The 15,957-nt window shown below is 44.5% G+C and overlaps 1 long non-coding RNA gene across 1 annotated transcript; it reads left to right on the forward strand.

Annotated features, from left to right (window-relative positions):
* The first annotated feature begins 230 nt into the window (after window positions 1-230).
* On the forward strand, window positions 231-2,309 carry LOC146340216 (uncharacterized). Its single transcript, XR_014784550.1, has 3 exons — window positions 231-995; window positions 1,333-1,476; window positions 2,007-2,309. It is a non-coding gene; the product is annotated as an uncharacterized LOC146340216 (long non-coding RNA).
* Window positions 2,310-15,957: the final 13,648 nt, after the last annotated feature.

Raw genomic sequence — 15,957 nt, forward strand, 5'->3', positions numbered from 1 at the left:
CCAGTTGGAACCACCTGCACTCAGGCTTCAGAACCTGTTTGGATGCAGAAGGGACAAGGGGTGTGCAACACTGAACGTAGGAGGCTGATGTTCGTCCACTGAGCTCCGTATTGTCTGCACTGCTCATATTACACTGACTGGCAGGACCCCCAGGTTTTCAGACAGGAGTCTTTCCCAGCCCTACTTCAAGATGCCAGGGATTGAAACCTAGATCCTGGGATGGTCACTATGAAGCCTCTGTATTGCCACCAAACAAAACAAAAACATACTGCTAAACACAGCTGTGATCTGGAAGAGACAGATAGTGGTTTGGAAATTTGCGAAGCATATCAGTTGAGGATAGCCAGAAGTAGATGTGGGTATAAAGATTAAGAGCCTGGCCTTTGGCCATTGCTGGACCTCAGGATCATCCTCAGAGGCCCTTCTCCAGATGCCCATGCCAAATGAAGTGAGGCAGGGGGCTACTAAGGAGAGGGTCTTTTCAGTGGTGGCACCCCGGATGTGGAATGCTCTCCCCAGAGAGGCTCACCTGGTGCTTACATTGGGGTCTCCTTGGTACCAGGTGAAGACCTTTTTATTTTCCCAGGCTTTTTAGTCGTTCAGTTTTATTTTGTTTTTAAAGATGTGTTTAGTGTGCTTTAAGACCTTTGGTACCACTGCTGGCTTTTCCTTTTGTTTTTAATCTGGTTTTATTCTGCTGTTTTAACTTCTAAAGGGTTTGATATTATATTATTGTATTTTATGGTTTTAAGTCTTGTTTTGGGTGGTGTAGAAATGTAATCAATCAACAAACTGATCAATACCTTCTGCCTGTTGTACTTCACCCACCACCTCAAGCCTGAGCAATTGACCCCTGGGCTGGAGAGCAGACATTCGAGCCACCCACAGCTGAAATCTGGCTCTATTTCAACATTGTAAACACGAGACACAGGGCGGAGTTCAGAGAGGTTACTGTTGGCACAGTTCTGCCTGGATATGCCCAATCCTTCTTGCAGGTAAGTAAAAATATTTGGGATTTTTTTTCACAGGAGTCAAGGGTAGCAGTTACGTCCTTAAATTATGTATGATTTGTGACTGTACAAAGTGCCAACTAGCTCCCTTTTGTTCCATTAGCAAGTCCCAGCAGCCTTGCCAAACTGAGCAATCTATTGCTTCCCATATAGATTAATGGATCACTTTACATTTTGAGAATGCCTTATATTGTTGCATGCTTCATTAAGGCTGATGTCATGTTCTGAACACCAAGGATCAGCAGGGAAGGCAAGGATGCTGGTGCAATTAAAGCATGTAATGAAGCACGTTTGGTTTTTCCTGGTGGCGTTGACTTTCTAGGAAATCCCATGGTCACTTTTTTCTGCAAATCCATTGTGTGTGTGTGTGGGGATCTTCACGACAACAGACTGAGAAGTGTGTTGGACTATTTTATCCAGATTTTCGTAGAATTGGCTTTGGTCTGTCAGGGACACACGAAGTGAGGTAAGCCGAGTGTACCATACCTTTAAAATCTGATTTTCAGGGATCACACAGAGCTTGAAAGGAACATACTTCCAGGTGGGGTGGGGGCAGTAGAACTGAACATCATCAAACTGGCAGGGGCTGCTCAACCAATGAGAGAGGCCCGTTTCCTACCCCATGCCCAGGATCCTCCCTGTTACTACACTATGAACAGAACAACTTTTTCCCCCATGTGCAGATTTCCCTGAAGAAGCCAAAATCCCCAGTTCTCAAGTGCAGCATTTGAAAGCTCCCGCCGAAAGCATCCCCCCCTTTTCACCACATTCCAGCAAACTGTTGCAGAGTTATTCCTCTATCACCTGTTCCGCAATGTGCATGCTTTTGCCTTAAGAAGCCAAAATCCCCAATTCTCAAGTGCAGCATCTGAAGGATCCCCCTGAGAGCATCCCACCCACCTCCAATTTTGCCCCATTCCAGCAAACTATTGTGGACTTGTTGCTTCTACTACCACCCTTCTTCTTTGGCCACTTTCTCTCTGCTTGCAATGACAGGCTCCCAAGACCGCACCAGATCGGAGAAGCAACTGTATATAACATCAAAGAAGTGACTTTACACAATATTGGAGATGTGATTTAACACAACAATGGAGAAGAGAAGTACTGCAAACTTCAGAGAAGTGCATCATCACAGGTGCCAATTACTGGCAAAATGGGAGTGCAGGATGATTCTGAAGGCTAGAAAGTCTCAGTGAGATCACAGCAAGGTGAAAGACACACCCCTGGGCAGGGCTATCATGCCGAAGTAAATGTGGAGGATAGGGGCACACAGCACCAGAAGCATGGAGGACCCGAATTAAAGAAATAAAACAGAGTAAAAGTAGTCTCAGAAAATCCTGCTTTTCCACCAGAAATCTCTGGGGTAGCTGCAGATTGGCCACGCCATCATCTGCTGCCAACAACCTCGAAATGCTCCCAATTTGCAGCAATTTCCCCATGAGGACAGCCCCCAGGAGTGTGGATTTTGGTAACTGGTATTGATTGGCTGTGTTTATGAAGTAGAGAAGCGACAGTGAAAATTCAGTAATTATACCAACAATTGGATAACAAAAGAACAACACTATCCATCCTATTGATTTTTGGCCCTGTCTGCATATCTTTAACTGAAATGCCAGAGATTCCCAACATCAGCTTTCCCCAACCAAATGTGTTGGACTGCAACCCCTATCATTCCCATCATGCTGGCTGGGAATGATGGGAGTTGCAGTCCAACACATCTGGAAGGCACCAGGTTGGGAAGGCTGACTTACATAGCCTTAGATAGCTAGGACATTTTTGGCTATCCCCAAGTGATATTGTTAGTAAACTTCCAAGCTGGTATCTTTCCCTTCCTGATTAGAGCTGTGTTTAGCAGTATGTTTTTGTTTTGTTTTGGGGCAGATTATTTTGAGGGCTGGCATCAGCACTGGTAGCCATGGGCAACTCCTTGCTGAGCCTTTTAAAATTTGTATTATCTTTTTCCTGTCCTGCATTCCTAGCAGTGCCTGGTGGCAGGATGTAGCCACCCTTTAAATTTCCCACAATGCCTCCAGCCAAGGTCTGGAGCTTTGAGGGAAATTTAATGGGTGGCCAACTCAAGCACTCCAATGTCAGGTGGAAAACTGCTTGAAGGAGCATCTCCTCCCATATCTACCTGCCAGAACTCAAAGGTTATCATCTGAGTCCCTCCTCCAGGTGCACCCACCAAATGAGGTTAGGTGGGTAGCTACAAGAGAGTGGAAGCACTTTTCAATGGTGGCACCCTGGATGTGGAATGCCCTCCCCAGAGAGGCTCACCTGGGGCTTTTGTTATGGCTTTTTGGGCACCAGGTGAAGACTTTTTTAATTATTTTTTATTATTTTTATTATTTTATTATTATCTTAGACATTCTAAGAACTGTTGTTGGTGTTTTTGACCTTAGCACTTTTATTTTGCTGCATTTTACATTTTTATTGTACTGAACACTGCCCAAATAACTTGAATTACTGGGCCATTTAAAAGTACAATAAGTAAATGGATAAATAAATAAACAAATAAATAAGTAATGGCCACCATAGCTAGGTAAGCCTGCCAATACCCACTGCCAGAGAAGGGTGCCCACCAAGCAGGACAAATTGCTCAGGTCTTCCTGAAGCTACTCCTGATTAAATCTCTGGCTTTCATTACTATCCTAAACCAAGGAAGTGCTTTTTGAGAGAAATGATTCCAGCGACGGACAAGTTGTGAAACTCTGCCAGCTTTTCATGGTTCTCCAAAGATTTCCCAGAGTTCTCATTGCAAGCCTGGCAAGCCAGCAAATGGCCTTTTCCGGGTTTCAAAGAAACCTTTTCTTCGTTTTGGATCTTTAGCCTCCTCTATGAGTCTTTGGCTGTGGTTTGCTCACTGCTGCTACATTCTCCGTTCAACAAGTACTGATGACAGCGAAACGATGACAGCTAATTCTGTCTTGCCCCTGTCTCATGCTTCCCCCTTTTATCTCATCTCACAGAAGCTACAGAATCCAACAAAGCCTTCTAGTGTCCTTTTGGAATAAAGGGAAAGGAAGTGTCAATATGGCAACAGCTGCTTTGGAGATAGCGTGATGCCAATGCGGTAACAAGAACATTATGTCCTCAGAGGAAGCTGCCGATAATGTGAGGATGGTGTATGTTTGAGACTCTGCAAAAAAGAAAAGCGGGGGGAGAGTTTAACCATACCAAATGATGGGGCAAGGGAAGTATTATAACTATCATGGGACAGGTTTAGCCCTGGCTTCCTCTCTAGAAACTGCCATACAGGTGGCTGCTTGAAACACAACTGCATGGGGGCCACTCCATGTGGCAGGTTGGCAGTAAGGAAGCAGCTCTTTTCCCAACACTTGCATTGGCAGGGCTGAGACTGGGGAGCCATCTCACGACCTTGCCTTGGTTGTGTCACACAACTGCATTCCAAGTGGCCTCTCCCATGCAGCAGTTCACGGCTGTTAACAGAACGGAGACGCCACGACTTGCAAGGCTTTGACTGGGAAGTTGATCCCCCAGTCTTGATTTGTTAGGCCTGATAGATTTTTTCAGTTTGAATATTCTGATAGTCTCTCCTTTGAGGACCAGAATAAGACATTTTGCTTCCTGAGGTGAAGGACAAGATGGCACCCCCTCATACAGAGGAATGGGGAGTTAACTGGACTGAATATTAACGTGATAGTATTCTCTACCACACCCAAGGCAACAAGCTAGTTTAGGGTCACCAGAACAGGCAATGCAGCACAAGCAGGTCTGCCCTCCAACAGATGGGAATGGCTGGCGGGGGGGGGGGGGGATTCTACTGCACCCCAGCATCGGCTGTCTGAAGCCAAGTTGCCTCACTTTGCCTAATGGTAGGGTCAGCCATGCTGTCCTTATACCAGTATACCTTACAACAGTTGTCTCAACCTTCAACCTTCTCCCCACCCCCACACATAAAACTGCAACACTGGACACGCATTTACATGTTTACCCTGTATAGCCATCTTTCATATAACACCCCCACACACATTTTTCCTTTCTCTCTGTGTGTGTCTCCATCTTTTTCCTGCTCTCACTCTCTCTCCTCTTAATTTTTTCAAAAAGGAAATGGCGGTGGCTCTGCTGAAGTGAGGGAGGATGTAGCCCCACAGTGAATCATGATGGCTACAATTTGAAGACCAGCACCATATATCAAACTAAAGCAATGGTCCACCCAGTCCAATCCTGTCAACACTTACTTTGAGAAGTTCTCAAGCAGAGGACTCTCAATTTTGCTACAGAGGACTCAACAACCACCCCCTGCCCCCAAAAGTTGTGAAAGCTTGGGCTTTCACACCTGCAACCACATACCAGGGGTGGGAAATCTTTCTTCTGTTCAGGGCTGCATTACCTCAGGGGATAATCTGTTAAGTGCTGCATATTGACAGTGGGCAGAGCCAAAGGTGGACAGGGCCACCCCTTTTCTCTCTCTCTTTCATCCTCTTTTCTGTTTCCCTCTCTTCTTGATACCCCCTTCTCTCACACACATACACCCTCTTTTCTGTTTTCCTCTCTTCCTGACACCCTCTTCTCTCACACACATACACCCTCTTTTCTGTTTTCCTCTCTTCCTGACACCCCCTTCTCTCTCACTTGCAAGGAGCAAGTGAGCTGGGGGATGGCACAAAATTAGGGTGCGAGCCACAGGTTGCTCAACTCTAACATATATGATCAGCCATTGGGAATGTGCCCACAGATGTGTGGTTCAAATCCTGGTTACTTCACATGATGTGTTGGTTGTACCTGAGCTTTACTGAGTATGTGATCAATCACGCTTCTGGGTCCTTCAAAATTCTGCACCTGCATCTGATTTACATTGATGCAATTCCACTATAATTGTTCCTCAGTGTAAATCCATCAATATGATTTACGTCCTTGTAAAGAGAACAAAACAAAAACATAAACATCCCCCTCTTCACCCCAACCCCATGCTTTCCTATAGCACTGGTGGGATTTTCAGGCTCCAGAATTCTACCTTGCGGTTATTTGCAAATATATATCCCAGTTGGGAATGAAGGAGGCTGCAGGAGCATTGAAACAGCTATGCTATGACAATGAATCACCTCACTTTTAAAGCAGTAACATTGACACAGATAAAGATGCATGGGAGGAAAGGTTCTGGGGGATCATTCCCAGGTGGCTACCTGTTACCTGAGACAATATCCTCCATCAGCTCATTCCAGTTGAATGGCCAGATGCTAATCTGAATATTAGGTTTCATGTTGATGGCAAAATGCTTCGGAGTCTACTAATGACCCTAAGTGAAAATACACTTTGCATTCCCCTGTTACTTCAAACTGAATTTTATGTTGGCTTCTTTTTTAATGTACGTTTGCATACACAAAGGAAGACGCAATCTGGGCTTCTTTTCAGTGCCCCTTTGAAAAGCAAGCAAACAAAAACAACCACAAAAAGAAATGGACAACAAAATGTCCAAAATATGATACCATATGGGTAGGGCTATCATTTGTGGCATAACTGAATGTAGACTGGAGCCAGTTTTTTAAAGATTCATATTAATGAAATCAGAGTGGAGACTGAGAGATAAAGAAGGTGTTATGTTTGAAAAGCTCTAGAGGTTAGCAGCATCAGATAATTGCTGGGCCACAGCCTGCTCAAAGATCTAATCACTGAGAGCCAGTGCTTGGTTCTTACACAGCATGGAGCTGAGACAAACTGGAAGCCACACAGTGTGGCTGACGGAGCCCTCTGCTAAGTAATAACTTGTGATGGTCCAATGGTCTCTCGGGTATGATTTCAGCTCAGGCATAGCACTACTAGACCAGAGGTGGCGGACACTGCCACTGACCTCGCTGGACTCCACAATGATTAAGAAGAGACCCCTACAATGACATACATCTATTCAGAACACCAGCTCAGGTGGGTTGTTCCTTATAAATAAAGCATCACACAAAAAACACTATCTATATCTATCTATATGCTGGAAACTGCTATTAGTATTAGAAGAAAAAGAAACACAATGGTCTGGTTCACACATAACACTAAGCTATGGTTTATTTAACCCACGGTTTGTTGCTCTACCCAGGGTTTGTCTGGCAGATGATCAAACAAACCGTGGTTTGTTTTCTCAAACCCTGGGTTGTTTGTTCCTCTCCTCCTTTGTCCACTCTCTCCCTGTATCCTAAATGCCTTTGTGGTGCTGTAGTACTGTCATGTAGAACGGCTGGGAAATTTTTTTTGCCACTCTTGCCTGCCGCTTCTGTGGTCTGGCAAAACAACCCACGAACAACCCACTGTTCTGGGTTCACACATAATGACAACAGGGTTTAAACAACTCAGAGTTCACAACCCAACAACAAATGATGGGTTATCTTTCTGAGTTGTTCATTAACAAACTATAGTTTCCTTGCACACACATGTCCATAACATTGTCATGTAAACCCCAAATGGTGGGTTGATCGTGGGTTGTTTCGCCAGACTACAGAAGCGGCGGGCAAGAGCAGTAAAAAAAATACCCTTTAAATAGAGGACTGTCAAGTGGGACATACAGATACCACTCTACATTTGGTCCCCTGTGCAGAAAATATCGCTCACTGCTGGGACAGACATGGGACAGATAGTAGCCATCAGCTGCTATGATCCAGAGAACAGCAAGCGCAACTGATGTGCAATCCCAGCCCAGGGACTGTTTAGGACTATGGGAACTTGAAAAAGCAGACAGAGCTCACCTGTTCCACAAAGTTCATTGTTGTCAATGGAACTGGCAGGACTGTGAGTGCATACATTTCCTTGAACTTATTTCCATTTGAATTAATGGGGAAGCTTCTGCACATATGCATCAAAGCACATGCAGAGCACCCTCTGCCCCTAAAATGGTAAGTGTCATGTAAGTGTCAACAGGCATGCCTGATGTCATAGGAACTTCCTCATATGCTTAGGTCAGGGGACGGAGCCCTCCTCTGAGGGTCCTGCTTTATTGAGGCCCAGAAGGTGGTTATAGGAATCATGGCACTTTTTCAGGGGCCTCTCCTTTGATCCCCTGCAGAACTCCCACCCTAAGGAAGCTCACCTCTCCCCTGGCACACAGGAGGCAGAGAAACATGCTGATATTCTGCAAAGCATTTCAGAGCAAGTAGAGCAAGTTGTTTTCAGCAAGTTGCTGCTGGACATGTGTGAGCTTTTTTTTACTCGTTCTGTGGTTGGCCAATGGGTTTAATTGCTTGTTTTAATAGGTTGGTCTCAACAGTTTGAGCACTTTAATTGTATTTCATTATTTGACTTAAGCCTCTTCGGGGATCCTTCTAGAATGAAAGGAGGGGAAGAAAGTAAATTGGGTATGACAGATGTGATAGCTTCTTGGAAGGGATGGGAGAGAGGTTATTACACTGAGTCCACCACCCCTCGTTCCTCACATAGGATTCACATTGCTAGAGCTCAGAGTATAGAATGCTGGCTTGGTAGGAATTATACGATTCCTAACAAGGAAGGATCAGACCAAGGGTCCATCTACCCCAGCATTCTAACAGTAGCCAAAGAGACACATTTGGGAAGCTTTTGAGCAACAGGGTATGAAGGCAATAGTCACTGGCAACATCTGATGTGCATGCAGCATGTGAAGCTTCCACTAGGTGTGTGTAATTCTTCTTCCCTGCAATGCCTGTTTGTGTGTGTGTGTGTGTATGTATATATGTATGTTTATTCATTCATAAATACTATTTGTTAGTTACTTTTGTACAGAAAAGACATATTTAAGTTCACAATATATCATCACCATCATCATCACTTGAAGCATTTTTACCCTAAAAAATTCAGCCAAAAAAGGGTCCAAGACTGGCTTCAAAGGCCAATAATGAGGGACTCCCTGCCTTCAGGCTTATAATCTGAAAGACATGACAAAAGGAAAACGGATGGGGAAGGATGAGGAAAAAAAGCAAAGTCAGGTACTAATTCTTAGTTACAAAGTTCTTAACTACCCCCGAAACAGTTCAAAGAGAGGAGGATCCAGAAGTTGCTGCTCTTGCAGCAGAGGTGATGGAGCTTCTCTTCACTCCCTCCCTTCAGCCTGATGGAATAGTTGCTGTCGGGTGACAGTTGACGGAGGAACTGCAATAGTTGCTCCAAACAGGGTTTGGCACTGGAAATAATGTAGAACCGTACCCAGTTCACTTATACTCTATACAACATGAACGTAGCATTATGGTCATCTTCCCTAAAATAGCTCCTCACACCCAACTCTTCCTACAAATCACTTCAGCCTAACCTCTTAATTCTCATCCCCAATTAAAACAAACCCTAAGGCCATGTCTCCATGACAACGGAAACTAATGGAGGAGTACCGGATTTTTTAAAAGGAATCAGCTTTGCTGTGAGCAGAGTTCCACAAGCAGATTCTCCATAGCAGTAAAAATCGCTTCACAGAACATACTTCCGGGTGGAGTTGGGGCTCGGAGTGAACGTCATCTGACTGGCAGGGGCTGCTCAACCAATAAGAGAGGCTTTCCCCCTCCCCCCTTTCTCCTTTCACCTAAAAGTCGAGATGCACCTGCATGTCAGGGGCAAGTCTCATTGAGCACAATGGGAGTTACTTCCAAGTAGACACACATATGCTTGTGCTGGGAAGGGGGCAGAACACAAAGACGGAAACCAGCCCCCATTTTAACCCGCAGGACCTCACCGACCACAATGGGAGTTACTTCTGAGGAGACACTAATGGGTTTGTTGTGGGAAAGAGAGCAGTAAACACAAAGACAGAAACCAGCCCCCATTGTAACCCGCACAATATCTATAACAAAGCTGTGAAGAACATACTTCCTAAGGCAATTCATCTGAGCCTCAAGATCATGTTTAATTGCACTTATGGAATTGGGCTTTAAAATGTGCCATTTCAATTGAGGGAGAATCTCTGTAAGTTCTGATGTGGGCATTCAAAGGCAAGCCTCATTCAGCACAATGGGAGTTCCTTCTGAGGAGACACTAATTGGTTTGTTGTGGGAAAGAGAAGGAAACCAGCCCCCAATGCACAGGATCTCTATAAGGAAGCTGTGAAGTAGTTACTTCCTAAGGGAATGAAGGAATTGGGCTTTAAAATGTGCGGTGTCAATTGAGGGGCTTCTCTGTTATTTCTGTGGGCATTCAGCAGGCAAGCCTCATTCAGCAAAAATGGGAGGAAACACCCCTTGACTGGGGTCATGGTGAAAGGCACACCCTTGGGCAGGGCTAGCATACCAGAGTAACTTCTGATAAAATCCAGATAAAAAACAAGAAAAACATATCTCAATGTGCCTGCCCTCTCATTCTTTTAAAATGACAACATGCAAGCCACAACAACCTTCTGAATGCTAAGTTTGAAGGCAAAGTTGAAGAAGCTGGTTTATCAGATGTCTCATTCATACACGTGAATGCACACACACACATCTCTTAATCAAATCAAACATACCCCTTACATCAAAGAACACATTTTTTAAAGTCTCTTAAAATACTTCCTGGCTTGGAAATAAATCACAGCTCAATAGAACCGAAATAATGTCATAGTCCCATACTAAGATGGGAGGGTCACCATACTACTATTTAGCTCGCAACACTGGCTGAATCACACATAAAGTTGTACTGCTCTCCGTGTAGCTCTCCGTGAGCTTTGCTGCAGAAGTATATTAGAGTCACGTTTCCTGAGTGTGTACGCATCACTGACATTACACAAATGTACTTTATAAAATAAATGCAAAACACATCCTGCCTCCCAATCAAACCTCTGTAGTTTACATATCTCTGCAGAAAGCAGGGGGACCCCCTCCCCTCAAAATAGCACTACTATAACTTCATACACTCATATTGCCAGACATGCAGTTTGTCAAAGATAATGTATTTTTAATAAGAAGAAAGAAGAAAAATCTAAAACGATTACAAAACTCTACAGCATGCCAGTGCACTAGCCTGCTGCTTTCCAAACCACCAGCAAATCACTTTGAATGGAAAATCAGGCTATACTTACAAACACATCCATCAGCAGGTGCTCCAGCGTGGCTTCGAGGTCTTCTAACTTGGCTGCTAAAGTCATTGTCAAGGCAAAGACCAGCTAAGATCCAGCAACCCAAAGAATTCAAGGAGTCCGAATCCAAAATTGCTAATGGTGGACCAAGTCACCAGACTGTCTATGGTTTGACTATTTACAGAACATCAGAGGTGCAAGACTTCCCCAGTTCATTAGGTTACAGTCACAGCGCTGATTGAGGGATCATTGTTATTCCATCTAGAAGTGAAGGCAAATACTGGACGCAGACTTTGCTGCCTTCTCCTTCAAATAACTTACCAGGCGGAAGAACTGTGCTGCACTGCATCTGGGAAGCCACAACAGAGAGATTCTTGTACACACAAGGGCATTAGAGATGGGATGTGGAATGAAGTATCTTCAACTGTGACTGATATTTATAGGAGGACAAGACTTTTTGACTCCAGTCCATTTCTCTGTTCATTTCTGACCTTTCAACAAATGGCTCAATACACTAGAGTCCATTGTAAAACGGGGGCAGCAAGTCCCACAGAAGCTGGCTGTGACAGCGCAAGACCAATTCACACAGCCACTCTATCAATAGCTCTTTGTCAAAGCCTATCAGACTCTGCACTGTCTGCTGTTCAGAGAAGAGAGCACAGACGTGTCAGAAACAAGGGACTGACGTTTTGTTGGGACATTAATTTTTTCCTAGGGATATTATTAGCCCCCTTTGCCGCTTGAGGAAAAAGAATGTAAAAGCCAAAGTTAAAGGGTGGAACTTTGCAGAAAGACAGACAGACAGACAGAGACCTAGCCAGCCCCAAGTTGACTTGACTCCTCCCTTTCTGTAACATCCATTACAACTTACTTTGTATCCCAATGTCATTCCAAGGACTGCTTCCCCATGCCTGGTAGCCAAAAATATGGAGTGGGGGGATGAGGAAATGCACACTGTGGTGATGTCATCAGGTTCTGATGTCATCAAGTTACAGACAGGGAGGGCCAACTTAACATGGGGCTGCTGGTATCTTATTGGTTGACAGCCTGTGTCCTTTGTAACATGCCATTTAAAAGCCCAGAAAAACATGACCAGAGTATTCAGTGAGCAAAAAAACCCTAATGTTTTGTGATGGACACATCCTGTAGTCCAGCCTTCTCCAGCCTGGGACTTTTGGGACTACAACTCCCAGCATTCTTGACCACTGGCCATGCTGGCAGAGGCTGATGGGAGTTGAAGTCCAAAACATCTGGACGGCACTACATTGGAAAAGGCTGCAGCAGCCAATATAGATATTCAGAGACAACATTTTAAGGATCTTGCACCATGATGTGAACACGGTTCACTTGGAAGTAAAGTCCAGAGATTTCAATGGATCTAGTTCCACATTTATTTATTATTCAGTAATTTATTACATTTGTATTCTGTCCTCCTAGGAACTCAGCATGGTGGTAAGTACGTGGGGGTTTGCCCAGTTTGACCCTATGCTGTTTTCACCAGCTTCATATTATGATTTGCTCATATGCATTTGGCCTAAGAATGTCAACTTAACCCCATTGCGGTTGACCTGAATGGACCCTTTATCATATATCTGCCCCTGGGGGTTTTCTGTTGCAAAAGAAAGACAAGATATCATAATAAAAAAAAGATTAAATATATGTTTAAGCTATCAGAAAACTTGCAACCTTGTTACATTTTCTTTTATTCCATACCCATCTACACTCATGTCAATGACAAAAAAAGTACAACATTTGACCCTTACAAAGCTCTCTTGCTCTGCAGGCCCCAAAGTACATTACAAGGAAAAGTCAATTACATGGTGCCTTGTCTGACATCCACTGAAATCAATTTGAGCCTTTCCGCTGATATCAATAGGGATTCTCATTGTATTACATTTGGAAGAAGAAAATATGGAAAAATGTCTGGACTTGTTCCAATAGACTGCACAGTGGGACAGTAACACAAATCTGGAACTAAACTCTTATCTTCTGATGCCTTGTTCAATAATTTATCTCCCTAAGCTTACTCTCGAATTATAAACAACAACCCCTATTATTTTTATATTTTTGTAAAATCTTGGGGATGGGCCATAGGTCAGTGGTAGTACAGCATCTGCTCTGTATGCATGAAGATGCAAGGCTCAACCCCTGACATCTCCACTAATAAGAATCTAGAGATGATCCAAAATTCATCAGAAGACATATTTTCAGAGAAAATGATATTTTCCTTTTTCTCACCCCACCCCAAGGAAAAGGCTACCTTAGAGAATTGTCTCCAAATATTTTCCACCAGTTGCGGGGGGGAGCCACCATTCCACCACCACCACCATGCTGCAGAATGATGATAAATCTGGGGCACTGTGGAGGATGCAAAATGGTGCCTGGTCTGCCAACACAGCTGCTGTTGTTGTCACTTGTAGTGGCAGCAAAACAACAACAACAAAAACACACATTAGGAAAAAAAGAAAGAAGCTGTGTTACTATCACTGCCAATAGTGAGCTGCATCCTTGAGAAACTGTTGGAGAATTTCTCCTCCACCTGAAGAAACTTGGCGAAATGGTCTCTCCTCTTACTCTGCCCACAAGTAGGCTGGAGGATTTTTAGGGATGGACGAAAGTCCCTTACCTGATCCCGAAGTTTGCTTCGCAGTGGGGGAGAGGCGCTCCATCCCTCCCCCCGAAATTCTGGCCGGGGGGGAGGCGCCCCATCCCACCCCGCCAAAATTCTGGCCAGGGGGGAGGCGCCCCGTCCCTCCCCGCCGGAATTCTAGCCAGGGGGGGAGGCGCCCCGTCCCTCCGGCCGCGAAACCTCGTCTCCTGCCGGGACGCAAATGGCGGTGGCCGTAGCTGCCGCCGTTTGCATCCCTGCAGTCAGCCGTGATAGGCTACGTAAATGTTTACGTAGCCTATCACGGCTGACTTTAAAAAAAAAAGAAAAAAAAGCACGTACGCAAATGGCGGCACCCATGGGCAACGCTATTTGCGTTGCCCTTATTTTCGCCGTAGTCTATGTAAATGTTTACGTAGACTACACGTGCTAAAATAAGAAACGCAAATGGCGGCGCCCATGGGTGCCGCCATTTGCATACGCGCTTTTTTTTTTTTCCAAAGTCAGCCATGATAGGCTACGTAAACATTTACGTAGCCTATCACAGTGTTTTTTAAAAATCTAGCCATGATAGGCTACGTAAATCTTTACGTAGCCTATCACGTTTGTTTGTTTGTTTTACTCGGAAATGGCGGCGGCGGCAGCCGGTTGGAAGACCGGCCGCTGCCGAACCGCTGCCGAACCGCTGCCGAACTGCCGCTGGAGCCGCCGCCGCCAGGGACATTCAAGCAAGGTAAGTCCCGTCCCGGGGGGGCGGGGGGGGCAGACCGTTTCTCCACCAATTTCGGGGGGCCGAATGCGCTGGCATTCGGCCTCCCCGAGATTCGTGGAGAAATTCTCTGACATCCCTAAGGATTTTAGAGTGCACAGCTCTAAAAGAATCTCAGGCTGCAAGCCTTGGAGAGGTCCTCTGCCAGTTGGAATGTATATTTCTGGGGTAGATGTTTTGAGTCACTACAAGGTAGCTCTGTATATCCAGATGCTCTTAATGTATGTCTAAACTTACAAATCACTTACTTCCTGTTTTAGAAGATAGTTTTTAATGATGTATGAGTTTCTGAAGTTACAGCCCATCCCATTTCTTCGGTTTAAGAAGAGCAATAATAATGTAGCTATATAAACAAATGAACTGGAACAAAGACTGGACAAACAAATGTTCTGGGTGATTTATAAAGACAGGTGATCGCTGCAGTAGACACGGCTCAGTGGGACATGGAGCTGTACATTTTGTTGACGTGTTCTTGATTATAGTTGATATTGCCTTTTCAGCAATCTACCACAGTGGGCGAGCAGGAAGCGATGGGTGACTTTTACTAGACAACAGTATGACAGTCCATTTAGTACACGCTGTGACAGAATACTTCAATAGTAATGAAGGGAGTGCAAGATGTTCCCTGATGGACAAATTCTTAAAGATGCTATTCCTTGTGTGAGATAATAGATTAGCTCCTCCAGAAGCATACCTTTTAGCACAGTAGCAAGACTGAAAGATTCACAGCCTGTTCATCCTTGGAACAGCTGTCCTTCAGTAGAAACAGACATATGACCACTAGGATTACCAACGTTTAATTTCAAAAATAATGGCTCTCTGGGAACGGCCAGCATCACAGTGAAGACAGAACTTAGTTGATTAGGGATAGTGATGAGGGAACATACCTTAAATGAGTTTGTTATTTCCTCAGAAAGTAAAAAATTCATCTCTGTAATCTTGAACAGAGTTCTTCAATTTGAGATCTCATTCTGTATTTATGAGTTTTTGCACATGCACAGTATCAAACTGCATCTTGGGAGCTGTAGTTTGGAATCACGTAATGCATCATGACATCATGTGTCACCACATTATGTACCCCTTCTTGATTTGGTTTGTGGAAAGAGTTGAAATGCCAACCTTTCCCTAAAGGGTTAAAGTCATCACATTTCCTCCTGAAAGAAAAGGGTTAACTCAGCACATGAGCAGAAATGCTATAGTTTAGAAGCACATTGTGCATGCTCCAAAGCTTGCAATGTATTCTGAAATTAATAATGAATTTGTAAGACAACAACCAAGCTCGCTGCAAAGGCGAGCATTACAAATGCATGGGTTTTGACCAATAAGCCGACCAATGATGAAATTCAGCAGCATTACTAGTTAGGGGTGGAGACTAGCAAGGCAGACATTGGTGGGTTATGGGTGAAGCATGGCAGGGTGAGGAAGGTATGGGACAGAGTCTGACAGAATCTGGAATTTATTGACCTTTTAGACAGAGTTCTGGTTACCAGATAAAACACGTGTGTGTGTGTGTGGGGGGGGGGTGTCCGGTCAGACCAGTAAAATCCTAAGTGAATTAATTAAATAAGAACTGGTTGGTAACTCTGATATCTGTGGTTATGAGCACATGCACAGCTATCCC

Source organism: Heloderma suspectum, chromosome 7, assembly GCF_057233095.1.
Source record: "Heloderma suspectum isolate Gila_16-S chromosome 7, 16-S_ref, whole genome shotgun sequence".
Classification (NCBI taxonomy): Eukaryota; Metazoa; Chordata; class Lepidosauria; order Squamata; family Helodermatidae; genus Heloderma; species Heloderma suspectum.